Raw genomic sequence first — 12,275 nt, 5'->3', positions numbered from 1 at the left:
AGAAGATAATACAAATTATGATAAAGCATTTTATGGAATAAAGAATGAAGATAAACCAACATGTATTGAGGAGGTAAGAATCTGCAAGACATATTAAGTAAAAAAATAAGTTGCAAGAAAGACAAGGTTTTTTTTAATTTAATAGTCTCCACAAGTATACTTGTGGGCCCAATGTGGCCCTGAACCTATGACCCAGAGATCAAGACCTGAGCCAAGACGAAGGGTCAGATGCCCAACCAGCTGAGCCACCAGGTGCCCCAAGAAAGAAAATGTCTTGATGAAGAATACCCCATAACTTATACAGAATTTTGAATGAGTAATACTTTTATTTATATATACATATATATTATACATATTTTTGGCATGACATCGAATCCGAGTAAGCCTCTAGATCAACTACCAATTTATAGAAATTACAGAGAACAGTTATATTATAACACCAGGAATGCAATCAGTAAAATCCAAATTGGAGTGGGGGGTATCTGTTTAGGAGAAATGATTACACTATTTATTTTATTCAACAAATTACAATAATAAAAAGAGTGAGAGAGGGCTGGAAGGGAGTTATGATTAAAGAGACTTCAAAAATGGAAAAATGGCAACACTTAAATACTATAATATTTAAGGAACCACTAGAGTGAGTGATAAATTTCACCTTCCATGTTGTTTGTTCTTTTCACAGTAATGTATTCATGTGCTATTTGTGTAGTTAAATATAACATTAAAAGATGAAATATTGAAACATAGGACATAGGGCATGATTTGGCAGAATAGAATTTCTAGAGGTATGTTGAGTGGCAATCCCACTTATGAATGAATAAAGCTGAAGATGGATTTATATTTATAAGGACATGTGTCCAGTGTCACATTATTACATATTTTCAGTTAGGAATCCATAGAAACATGTCTTATTGCAGAACCAGTGAAATGAACTAGCTTGTAAGTTTCCTTTCTCTCCCAGTCCTAAGCAGTCTTGCTTTTTTTTTCTGTTGGATTCCCAAATAGCTCAGAGAATTTTTTTTTTTTTAATTATTTGATATCTTTGGTCTTTGGGTCTAGACCCTAAGATAGTATGACAGAATTGGCCATAGCCCTATACGGGAAAGTTACTAACTATTGAGATGAAAATCTCCTGGCTGATAAATTCAGTTATTCAAACTAATTCCAAAAGATGACAAACTGATGCCTAATATAATGAACCTTCAGATCTAAAGGATGATTGAGTTCAAGAGTGGGGGAACTTCACCATGACAGAGGAAATAGGTATTGTTTCACTATTCTTTATTCTCCACATTTGCTTCAGGTCTTTCGAATCACATCTTTATTTGGTTGCTTCGCCTAAGTTCGCAGAAAATTTTGCTTCCTGAAACACCATTATAAACAAGTTTTTTTTTTTTAATGATGTTATTTATTTATTTGACAAAGAGAGATAGAGATCACAAGTAGGCAGAGAAGCAGGCAGAGAAAAGGGAGGGGAAGCAGGCTCCCCACTGAGCAGAGAGCTGGATGCAGGGCTTGATCCCAGGACCCCAGGATCATGACTTGAGCCGAAGGCAGAGGCTTTAACCCACTGAGCCACCCAGGTGCCCCATAAACAAGTTTTATTAAGCTTATTGACCAGAAGAGTATTTGATTTGAGAGTAAGAATTTGTTAATCTGTTAGCAAGGCTCTGTCCCAAGCCACATTTTCAAACTGTTTTCAACATATTCTTGGTTTGATATTTAGATGCTAACAGAGATGGTAGGAATTGTGCAGTTCGATTTTTTTTTTCTTCCTAATTCTGGTAACTAGTAGAGAACTCTAAACTGAAATGAAAAAAAAAAAAAAAAAACCCAGTGTGCATCTTCCCTTTTTCACGACCAACAATTTCTAAGCTATTTTGCAAATATAGGACAGCTGCTTTATTGAGCTAAAAAAACACTACAAAATGTAATGATAGCACTTTGGACTCTATTCTGATCTCCCTTAAACTCCACACAGCTTGGATTTTTCTGTAATTTTAATGAAAATGTGGCATGGCACATCTCTCTCATTTAAATTATGCACTGTCAGTATTTTCCTTCTTTGCCACTGAAGCACTTCTTGGGAAACATGCCAGGTACAAGAAGGGAGGGTGAAAGCCGAAAATAGCAAATGGAGTGGGGGTGGGGAAAGGAACTGGACTAAACAAACACACTCTCCATACAGCCATATTTTTAAAGACTTGCAAATCACTGGGAAATGGGGTACAGAAGTTCAAGTAGGATTAAGGTAGCTTTAGCAAGCCTAAATGGGGGCTAAACACAGGTCAAAGTAGGGCTACAACTCAAACCTTGAAAACCCTGTTGATTTGTTAAAAACTAACACAAGATCTCATTCATTTTAATGTGATATCAGAGTATATCTTATTACTACTTAGCGACATAGGGCTCCATAAAAGTCAGTAATGTTTCCTTATACCAGTGACAATTTCTCAATTAAGAAAACCTTCTCCCTTCACCTGTCATACTCCTCTTTTGTTTTCCATGCAAGAATCGGTCATTCCCTTATTTAACCAGTATTTGTTGAGTGAAGAGCTTGAGTGAAGAACAAGACAGAGTCTCAGGACGCTATCCTCAATGTTCCAAGTTCATCTGGTGTAGAATTTGCATAAACATGGAAATAATTCCTTTGGGCAAGGTGATTAAAAAAGAAGAAGAAGAAGAATAGGCACCATATTTATATCAGTGAGAAATTGGTACCATTTTGTAAATCACTTTTCACATTTGACTCATGTTAACCCAGCATGATAAGTTTGTTATTAGCCTGTTTTACAGATTAGGGAGGAGTTTTAGAGAAGTTAAGGAAATTGGTGATTATCATTGCTTAGTAGCAGAGGTACAACTGAAATCTGGGTCTTCTGACTGGGTGTTAGTGTTTTTCTCACAAAGGTGCAGGGGTTGAGATCATGGGCTCTGGGATCTGAACATTTGGGTTTGACTCAGGTCTGCTTCTTACCATGACCTTGAGCAAGTTACTTAATGGTTCTAAACCTGTTTTTTTTCAAAAATGGAGATGATGATAGAATATCCCTTAGAGGGTTGTGGGCAAGAGTAAGAAAAGATTGGTGCTAAGTCCAAAATCCAGTTTCAGAAAGGGTTAACTGGGATAGATCAATCCATTCTTCCACCAGGATCAGAAATACTGGTTAACTTTCTTACAGAACTCTTTAAAAACAAAGGAAGTTCAGGTGAGTGGAATTCTTAAAAGAAATGAGATGTTCTAGGAAAAGAGAAATGGAAATTCAGCACTTAGTGCATCTTCCTGGTCAGAACAAGCGCTCGGAGTAGTAGGGGTGTCCAAGGAAATCTGGGATCTCAGCACAAAAATACCTTTTTACCCTTTGAGAGATTCCTTTAGGATAAATCAACAGATGTTTTAACATGCAGATCTTTGAGAGTAGGAGGAGCAAAGGGATAGTGTTGGTCAGTGATGGGCCTGTTATAAATTATTTTAATCAAATAATATCTTATTTGAGATCTCCTGCACAACAAGGAGAAGGAAGAGGGTTTTGGTGCACTTTGGGTAGGGTAGATCTAGAAGAGATAGAATTGAATAGAAGGTAGAATGCTTCTGGCCAGGATGGTGGAAGCCCGAGGGCCCCAGGTGCTTGGTGATATGAGGCGGGGCATTCCAAAGGAGGGAAGAAGAATCTGGAAAATGTGGGAGAGCTCAAAATAAACTTCCTTTGTTTCGAAATTGAGGTTGGGATTGCTAACTGCTTGGTCAGTAACAATCATCTCCTGTCTTCCTTTGGCACAGCTGCCATGGTGCTGATGCCTGAGCTGGGATACTTGGTCAGAGCAAACCCTCCAGTACGGCCCAACACCCTGGTCCCAAGTGTCCAAGGACTCCAAGGACTGTGCGGGCAGACACTTGTCCAGTAGGACAGTCAGAATCCTGGGGAATGCAGAACTGATTTTCTCCCTGAAACCTGCTTGCATTCATTATTTAAATTATACTTTTACACATCTTCTCTGAAATATGTCAAGCTAGGAAACCCAGGAATACCCCTTCCCCAATACTACTAAAAGCTTTAGTTAGAATGAAACTGGAGGCTTATGGAAATGTCACTATGTAACATGTATCCTAAGAGCTGTGGGAAGCCCCCCGGCCACCCCCTGCTAACCCATCATTCAAGGAGGATCAGAAATTAGGTTCTCTTTAGAGCTTATTAACTCTTCATTCCCCTCTTCCCATCTACTGCAATCCTTCCCGATGACAATACATTTTAACTGCAATTAACCATAGCATTTATGCGCGATCTTGTGCCCAATCTTTTGGGAGGAGGAAGATGTGCTTTTCTTTTGTTTTGCCTCAGCAAACAGAAATGATTTATATAGTGTTAGGTTTTCCAACATCAGTGGTGCGAAGCCACAGCTAAGAGGGAGGTGGGTGGCTGAAAACAGCACTGTGGGGCAGAGATCCCTGAACTGAACCCAGAGTTCTGGGTTTGAATCCCCCCCAGCTGTGTCTCCTATCTGGACTTTAGCTTCCTGATCTATAAAATGAAGGCGTCAGATTTGGTTGGTCTTTAGTTCTAATCCTCTGAGTTGGCACGACCCTATCAAGGTGGTTTCCAGTTCAGCTTTAAATTAGCGGCACAGCCCCTTGATTCTTATCTCACTGCGGGTTCTGGCATATAACAAGCATTTGCTCTGAAATCCCTCTCTTTTAGCCTCTATTTAGAAGCTGAAATCCCCACCTGCTAGCTTACTGACTGCTCTTATCATCCCCCACGTTTAGTGTGCTCTGCATTTTGCCACCCAGTGACCACATCTAAATCGGTGGAGGTGACATGACAAAAGGCAGAAAGTGAAGTCATAGCTGAACTGTAGATCAGTGGCTGCAATTTCACCCCAGAGCAGGGCTGTGCTTCTGCAAGGACTTAAGATTTATTGGTTTCAACACACGAAGATGTAAAATGTGCTGTTATCGCATCTCCCCAGAATGTGTACTGGCACCAGCCTGGGGAAATTGTGTGGAATAGCAACTTCCTCGTTGCTCTGTCAGGCCTACCATCCATTTTGTGAGTCCAAATTCCAGTACCTTACCTATCGATAGATGCCGTCTTGTTGGGAGTGAACCTTGAAACTTACACGCTGTGAGGGATATTGATACGACTAATGTTATAACTTAGATACTTGCATATTTAAATAAAGTGAAATCTCATGGCATTCAGAGTTCTGCATTTAAACACATTAAACTTTCCTTTATGTATTCACTTAAAATAGTTATTCAACCTATTAGGTGTGATACACTGTAAAATGATGAAGGCAAAGTCCATGCAGGGTAGCATCTAGATTTTAGACTCAAAGACTTTATGTAAATCTTGTTGTTGGTGCTAAGTTTACCTTAAATATGATATTCAATCTCCCTGAGCTTCCACATTCTCTTGCAAACAGTAACATTTACCTCACAGGATCTTTGTGAATATAAATCTGACTTTCAGGTATGTGTAGGTATTCAAAAATATTGTTTTATTTGTTTATTTAATAATAATTGCAGCCCCTATCCACACTTGATAAAAGTACTTTTGCATACTGCACAACATTTCAATCTCTTACCACCTTGTGAGGCTGATAAAGCATTTTACCTTCATTTAAGAGAAATTTGAGGTTCAGAGTGATTAGGGTCAGACATTTCTTCAAACTGAATCCTTGACCCAAAGACAGTCCTCAGAGGTAGCATATTTGCTAACAATAGATTCAGAAAAGCTTTATTTATTTTTAAGGTTTTATTTATTTATTAATATTTTATTTTCAAGCAATCTTTGCACCCAGAGTGGGGCTTGAACTCAAAACCCTGAGATCAAGAGTTGCATGTTCTACTGTCTGAGCCAGCCAGGCACAGATAATAAAGCCCTGGAAGAGCTTTATTAATAAATCCAAGAATGGACTTGCTGAGTGGTTGAAATGTTTGTCTCCTCTTATAAACTTGGAGAAAATATTTCTGATCTATAAATATACAACCACACCTCAACAAGGTTCCTGTTAATATAAATGAATTTTGTTGCAGAATTCTATCATCTCATCTTTCCTCAATAGTCATACCATGTTGCCTTTTAGAAAAGAGTTTAGTGCATTTGCTACTTGAAAAATTCTCTGATACTGAGATGATCTGAATAGCATTCGGCATAAACAAGTGTTTTCTAACCAGAACATCATGATTTTCCACACATCAATAAGTCACTCTTAGTAGATCTTGTCTAAGACCTTTAATAGTGTGATTTCTGGAGCTATGAAAAACCCCTCATCCAAGAAATAATTCTCCTCTTATATAATTTTTTTGGTTTTGTTTTAATATTTTATTTATTTATTTGATAGAGAGAGAGAGAGATCACAAGTAGGCAGAGAGGCAGGCAGAGAGAGAGGGGGAAGCAGGCTCCCCGCTGAGCAGGGAGCCCAATGCGATGCAAGGCTCGATTCCAGGACCTGAGCCAAAGGCAGAGGCTTAACCCACTGAGCCACGCAGGCGCCCCTCCTTTTATATAATTTTTAAAATTATTCCACAGTCTTTTATTTTGCAATTAGATATGAAGTTTGGAATGCAAATATCTATAAGAATAGTAGCTAATTGATTTACATTTGTAAGAAGGCAAGTGATAACAGATTCTTTCCTGAGGAAAAATTTGCTAAAAGGGAACTAACCAAACTTCTTTAGGGGAGTTGGAAGGGATAGAGACCAGAAGCTGTGATGGGCAGGTCTAGTACAGAAAAGAATGGTTGAAATCAAGGATGAGATAACATTTTTACCTCTTAGTTTGACTTATTCGATAACATCAGATACTGGTTAGGATGTGGGGTTCTTTCAGACTTTGCTAGTGAGAAGAGTGAATTGGTTCAGTGACTTCTGAGGATGAATTGACAGTATATTAAAAATAAATTTCATCTTAATATCTAACCAAAGGAACATTATACATATGACCAAAGACACACATGCTAAGATGTCTAATATATCACTTAAAAAAATATTTATTTGTGAGAGACAGAGAGAGCACAAATGGGGGAAAGGGGTGGAGGGAGAAGCAAACCCTCTGCTGAGCAGGGAGCCCAACGTGGGGCTTAGTCCCAGGATGGCAGATGCCCAACTGACTGAGCCACCCAGGCGTCCCTGCAGCACTTTTTATTATGGGAAAAGGGAAAAGGAACAGTCTAACTGTCCAGCAAAGGAAGATAATTTCACAGGATAGAGTACATTCATATTATGACATACTAAGTAGTAGTTGTAGAGAATAAAGACAATCAGTATATACTGATATGGAAAGAGAGTTAATACACATTGTGAAATTTTAAAAAATTGTGTCTCTCCCTTAAATCCTACTATATCTATATATCTATAGCTATATATCTGTAAGTATATGGAAATGCACAGAAATATACTAGAAGACATACTTAAAATAGATACAAGTGATGACTTTGGGTCTAAGATTGGGAATAGTAGTTGAAGGAGATTTTAGAACTATAATGTTTGATTTTTCAATTAGAACGTACTCACATATTAAAAAAGAAGGAATGCACTGTACATGTATTAGCACCTAATTGATAGGCACTCTGAAAAATCAAAAGTGAGTCATTGAATGTGAGAGCTACAAGGGGCTCAAAAGGTTTTAAGCAAAAGCTACCCCTTTCTTCTTAAGTATGAAGAATTTGCTGAAGGTCACATTGCTTATTAGTGCTTCAAATGGAGTACTATCTTGGATCTCCTGACTTTGGTTCTAGCACCTCTTCTACAATCTGGGGCTCACTCTTAGGATGCCAGTACATCTTGCTAAAATCCCCTGCTGTGCAAATGCAAGATGCTATTACTCTTATGGATATAAGGTGAGGGGTTAGGGCAGGGACAACTTGTGAGAAAGGGTGACTTCAAGGACAAAAGCTGACAACCTGATTCACACACTTTCAGACTGGTTAGAAGAGTCTATTTTATACCTAACTTTTAAATTTTCAACTATAAGAGCAGGAACTACTGAGAAGTGTGGGAGATTAAGGCAAACAATGGCTCTTAGATGTCTTCTCTGTGGCTTTTCCACTTTAATAATACCAGCCTAAGCTCTGATAGCAACAAAATAAAAATGGCTTTTGCAAAGAAAATTTATTAAATTTTGTTTAATTAAAGAGCTAAAAGACATTCAGTGGTAATGTAGTGGAAAGTGCATTCCAGATAAAGAAATCTAGGTTATATCCCAGTTTGCCCCTTAAAAGTTGCATGAAAAATCTGAATATAGTATAGGAAGAATGATATTTTCTTACCCAGGTTGCTGGTAAAAATAAATATGATAAAATGTTTGACAATAGCTGCCACATTGATAAAAGTGCACAATAAATTCTTGTTGAATTGAACTCTGTTATGCTATTCCTCAGTACTCTTGTGTGAGAACTTCAGCAAATTAAAAACAAAGAGGAAGATGAGATACAGAGAGGATAACAGAGATGCTGTAGCACACTTTGGAGAACTGAGACAAAGAATCATAGAATTTTGGAACTTATAGAAATTGAGATACATTTTTAGTGATTCCAACAGCCTTCTTCTACAAATAAGGAAATGGGGAGCCTGAGAGGTTCAATGACTTGCCTAAAGTCACTCAGTTGGAGATAGGGAGGTCTCCATGGTTTCATTAAGTTGCTTTATTTTTCAGGAAGTTTAGTGATGGATTCTTTGGAAAGTAAGAATGTAGCCATCCTATTTGCTTCCCAAAAGGATGCCAGAAAATAATCTACCATGAAACTGTGTATAAATGGCTGCTCGGTGAGGGAGAGGATTATATGGTTTACCCCAACAATGTGCTATCAACTCCTTAACTGTTTGTTAGCTCATCAAATTGACCTACAGCTCTTACTACCAATAGGGACAGGGATATATCTATCTCAAGGTCTCCTGGTTAAAAATATGAGTGGAAGAAGAAAAGTTAAAGACTTGGAAATGGAACTTGGGCTGATTCAGTGATGCCACCTAGCTTATTCTACCACCAGAAAACTGCTCTTCATATTTAAAAAAAAAAAAAAAATCCCAATAATTTTTCTCAGTAGGGTTGCCAGATGTTCAGTAACTAGAATTTTACAGTCTTGCATTTTAGCTTGTTTTCTGGTAAAATGAAAAAAAATACAGAACATGTGAAGTTTTAAAAAATTATTTAGACTATTTACAATTTTGAATTAAAAACCTGTATATGATAATAACTTTGGTATGTAGACAAATGTGGTACCTTTCATAAAGTGCTTCCTTAGGCCAACAAATGGCATTCACTAGTGTTGCTGAATGTTGCTCTACCTTCTAGCAGGACTAATAATCAAGTTGATGTGTGACAGACTAACAGGAGAAAATCAAGTTTAATGGAATCCACACAGACAGGGAAATTCCAAAGACATTGTGATAACATGACGCTTAAATGAGCTAAGGAGAGGAGTAGAGATCTGAGGATACGAAAGGAAGAAAGACCATTAGTGGAAAGAGGAGAGGAGATGTTTGGAAAACACAGGTTGCCCTATTATGTGGATAAATTTATTTAGTAAAGAGAAATTTCTGTCAATAGCTCTTTTATTTTTTAATATAGGTAGGGGGAGGTAAGGAACTTCTCCTGATTCTGCTAAATTTTGATTTTTTTTAACTCAAAATAATATTCATGCCAAAGTGGCCCATCTTGGGGTGCACTGCTCTTGTGCCCTAGACTAGTTATACTGTATGTTTAATTTTAAGTTAATATTTTCTTAATTACTTTAGACATCTTAATGTCTTACACTCTTACATGCTTCCATGGGGGAAAAATTTAATTTTCAATGTACAAACCATGTGTGGACTGATTATATAAAATAAATTCAAACTGAAATTTTGACTTTTCTCCAAAATTCTATGAAATTGTTGAAAATAATTATTTTTAGGAGGAACATAGCATAAACAAATATTTTACAAACAGCAAATAAAAATATCAGCTGAAATAAGCAATAGTTTTAAAATATTAAATTTTTTATTCACCACCTCCCCTTTGCCAAGTCCCTTATTTTTGAGGGGGACATCTGGCAATCCTATTCTTTAGCTTCAATAGATGCTCCTTCTAGGTCTTTTTCAACTGTGTTAAATAAGAAAAAGGGCCCTTGGAACCAGAACAACATGGTTTCAAATTCTTTCCCCACTACTTTCTAGCTGGGTCAAATTATTTTATTTCCTAATTTTCTCTTCAGAAATTGAAAATTATAATTTCTACCTTGAAAGGTCCCCCCCCCCCAGGATTAAAGGAAAGAGAAATAGTCACTCATTTACCTTATAGGTATACAAATTCCTTTGAAAAGCATTTAGCATGGTACCTGACTAGGAAATGTGCTCAGGATTTGAAATACCATCTTCTTCCTCATGGGTCAGCACAGTATTTCCCAACCTCATTTTGAAAAACTCTAAAAAGGATTTCAGAGTCAAGTAAGTTTGGGTGAAGACCATATACTTGGTCCCTCTCTTTGGGATAAGAAAATGCATATTAGTATAGTAAAGATTCTAAGGAGACTTAATGTGTTGTTTTCCAATCTTCTTTGAGCACAGATTTTCTTTACTCTCTAGAGAATGTAAGTTAATGGTTCTGAGGAACTCAGTTTGGGGAAAACTGGGCCAGAAAATGGGGAAGTATGGGTAATGGCTTTCAGGCTCCTAAGAACAGGGGAAAAGCTTAGAAAAAAAAAAAATAGGGATAGCTTGTGTCACACTCCTTTCCCATTAGAGTTTCCTTTCTTTTTCCAATTAGATTATGGGTCCCTTAGAGGAAGGTTTTCAGACTTTTCCATCTAAGTACCCCTAAAGCAAGGGACATTGAACACTCATTTTTTCATGAAAGCCCATGAGAATCTCCCATGTTACTTCATAAGGTATCTGTTTTTTTAAATAAAAAAATAAAAATTTTAATTATTGAAAAGTAAATGATTTAGTGCTTTCCTGCACATATACATACATGTACTTTTTTCTGATTTAATTCATATTCCTGGATGATGTGTCCTATTTCATGCTTATTGGGTATATAAACACAGAATCCCTGTACAATATGAGGCAGACTTGGGAGAAGTCCATGTACTCCAGGGTGAGAAGGAAGGCCTTAAGTCAGCCAGTCAGACTGCTTTCTCTAGTCTGGGTACTGTTTTTGGAGCTGAGCAAGGAGGCAGAAAGAGTTTGTGCCTTTAAGGAATTCTTACAGCTTTGTGTGTCATGGATGCATGGGGTGGAGTGAGTCGTGTGCTGAACTTAAGGAGGGGAGAAGTGAGACTGCCAATAAACTCACAAAATGATAAATAAGATAACTTTTATTTTCTAATGTTATGAAGAAGATATGACAGTGACGGAGTGACTGGTGGAAGTTAATTTGAGCTAAACAGTCAGGAAAGCTCTTTGAGGATGAAGCATTCAGGTTGGAGCCCGCTGATAAGGATGCCACACGAAGGTTTGAGGGAAGAGATTTTTAAGTTGAAGGCAGAACAACTTCCAAAAGCCAGAGGATGGGAAGTGGCTTGATTTGTGTTTTAGCTTGGGTTTCTCGCAGTGGACCCTGAGATAAGGACAGGGTACAAGTTTATTTGGGAGGTCACCCCAGGAAGCACCAAAGAGGAAATGGAGAATATAGGCAAGAGAAAAACCAATAGGGGCTGTGTTAGCGAGGTTCATTGCTATGCATAATGGGGGCTTATCTCCTCTGGGGTGGAGTCCTTTAGAGAAATCACTTGGAACTCACCCCACAATCATCCTAACCAGAGGGCTGGGAGGCTGGGCCATGTATCTGCCTTCTCCCATTTCCTACTGACTGAGTATTAACCTCAGGGTGTTCGTTCTCTTGCATTTTTAGGTTGTACCTGAGGAGGTCAAGCAAACTCCTAAAGAACTAGAGAAAGTCCTCAAGCAAATAAAAGGAAACATGAGTGCCAAAGATAGGAAACTGTCAGTGTGCTGAGAACTCTGCAGCTGCAGGGAGGATGAGGCAGGCCACTAACAACGCCTGTCATTCACAGAGTATGAGTCAAGGCTCACTTGGTCATAGCATAGTGGGAGAATATGAAGGGAAATGAGTTCAGAGAGGTAGGCAGATGTCAGATATGTCTAAAATTTGCCAGTTTTAAGTCTGTGTGCAAGGAGTAGTATTGGAGGATCTGAAGTGGGGAAATGGTCTGATAAGATCAAGCTTTAGATCGATAGCTGCAGGTTTTTGTTTGATTGTTTGTTTTTGTGGACAATGGCCTATAAGAAAGCAAGGCAAGAGGCAGGAAGATGGATTAGGAAGCCATTGCAG

The 12,275-nt window shown here is 38.0% G+C and overlaps 1 protein-coding gene across 1 annotated transcript in view; it reads right to left on the bottom strand.

Annotated features, from left to right (window-relative positions):
• The window catches only part of ADGRL2 (adhesion G protein-coupled receptor L2), a 382,248-nt gene that overhangs the window by 319,196 nt on the left and 50,777 nt on the right, over positions 1-12,275 (bottom strand). The window lies entirely within an intron of this gene.

Source organism: Lontra canadensis, unplaced genomic scaffold, assembly GCF_010015895.1.
Source record: "Lontra canadensis isolate GAN:19392208 unplaced genomic scaffold, GSC_riverotter_1.0 scaffold40, whole genome shotgun sequence".
Classification (NCBI taxonomy): Eukaryota; Metazoa; Chordata; class Mammalia; order Carnivora; family Mustelidae; genus Lontra; species Lontra canadensis.
This window is presented reverse-complemented; position numbering and strand designations above follow the sequence as displayed.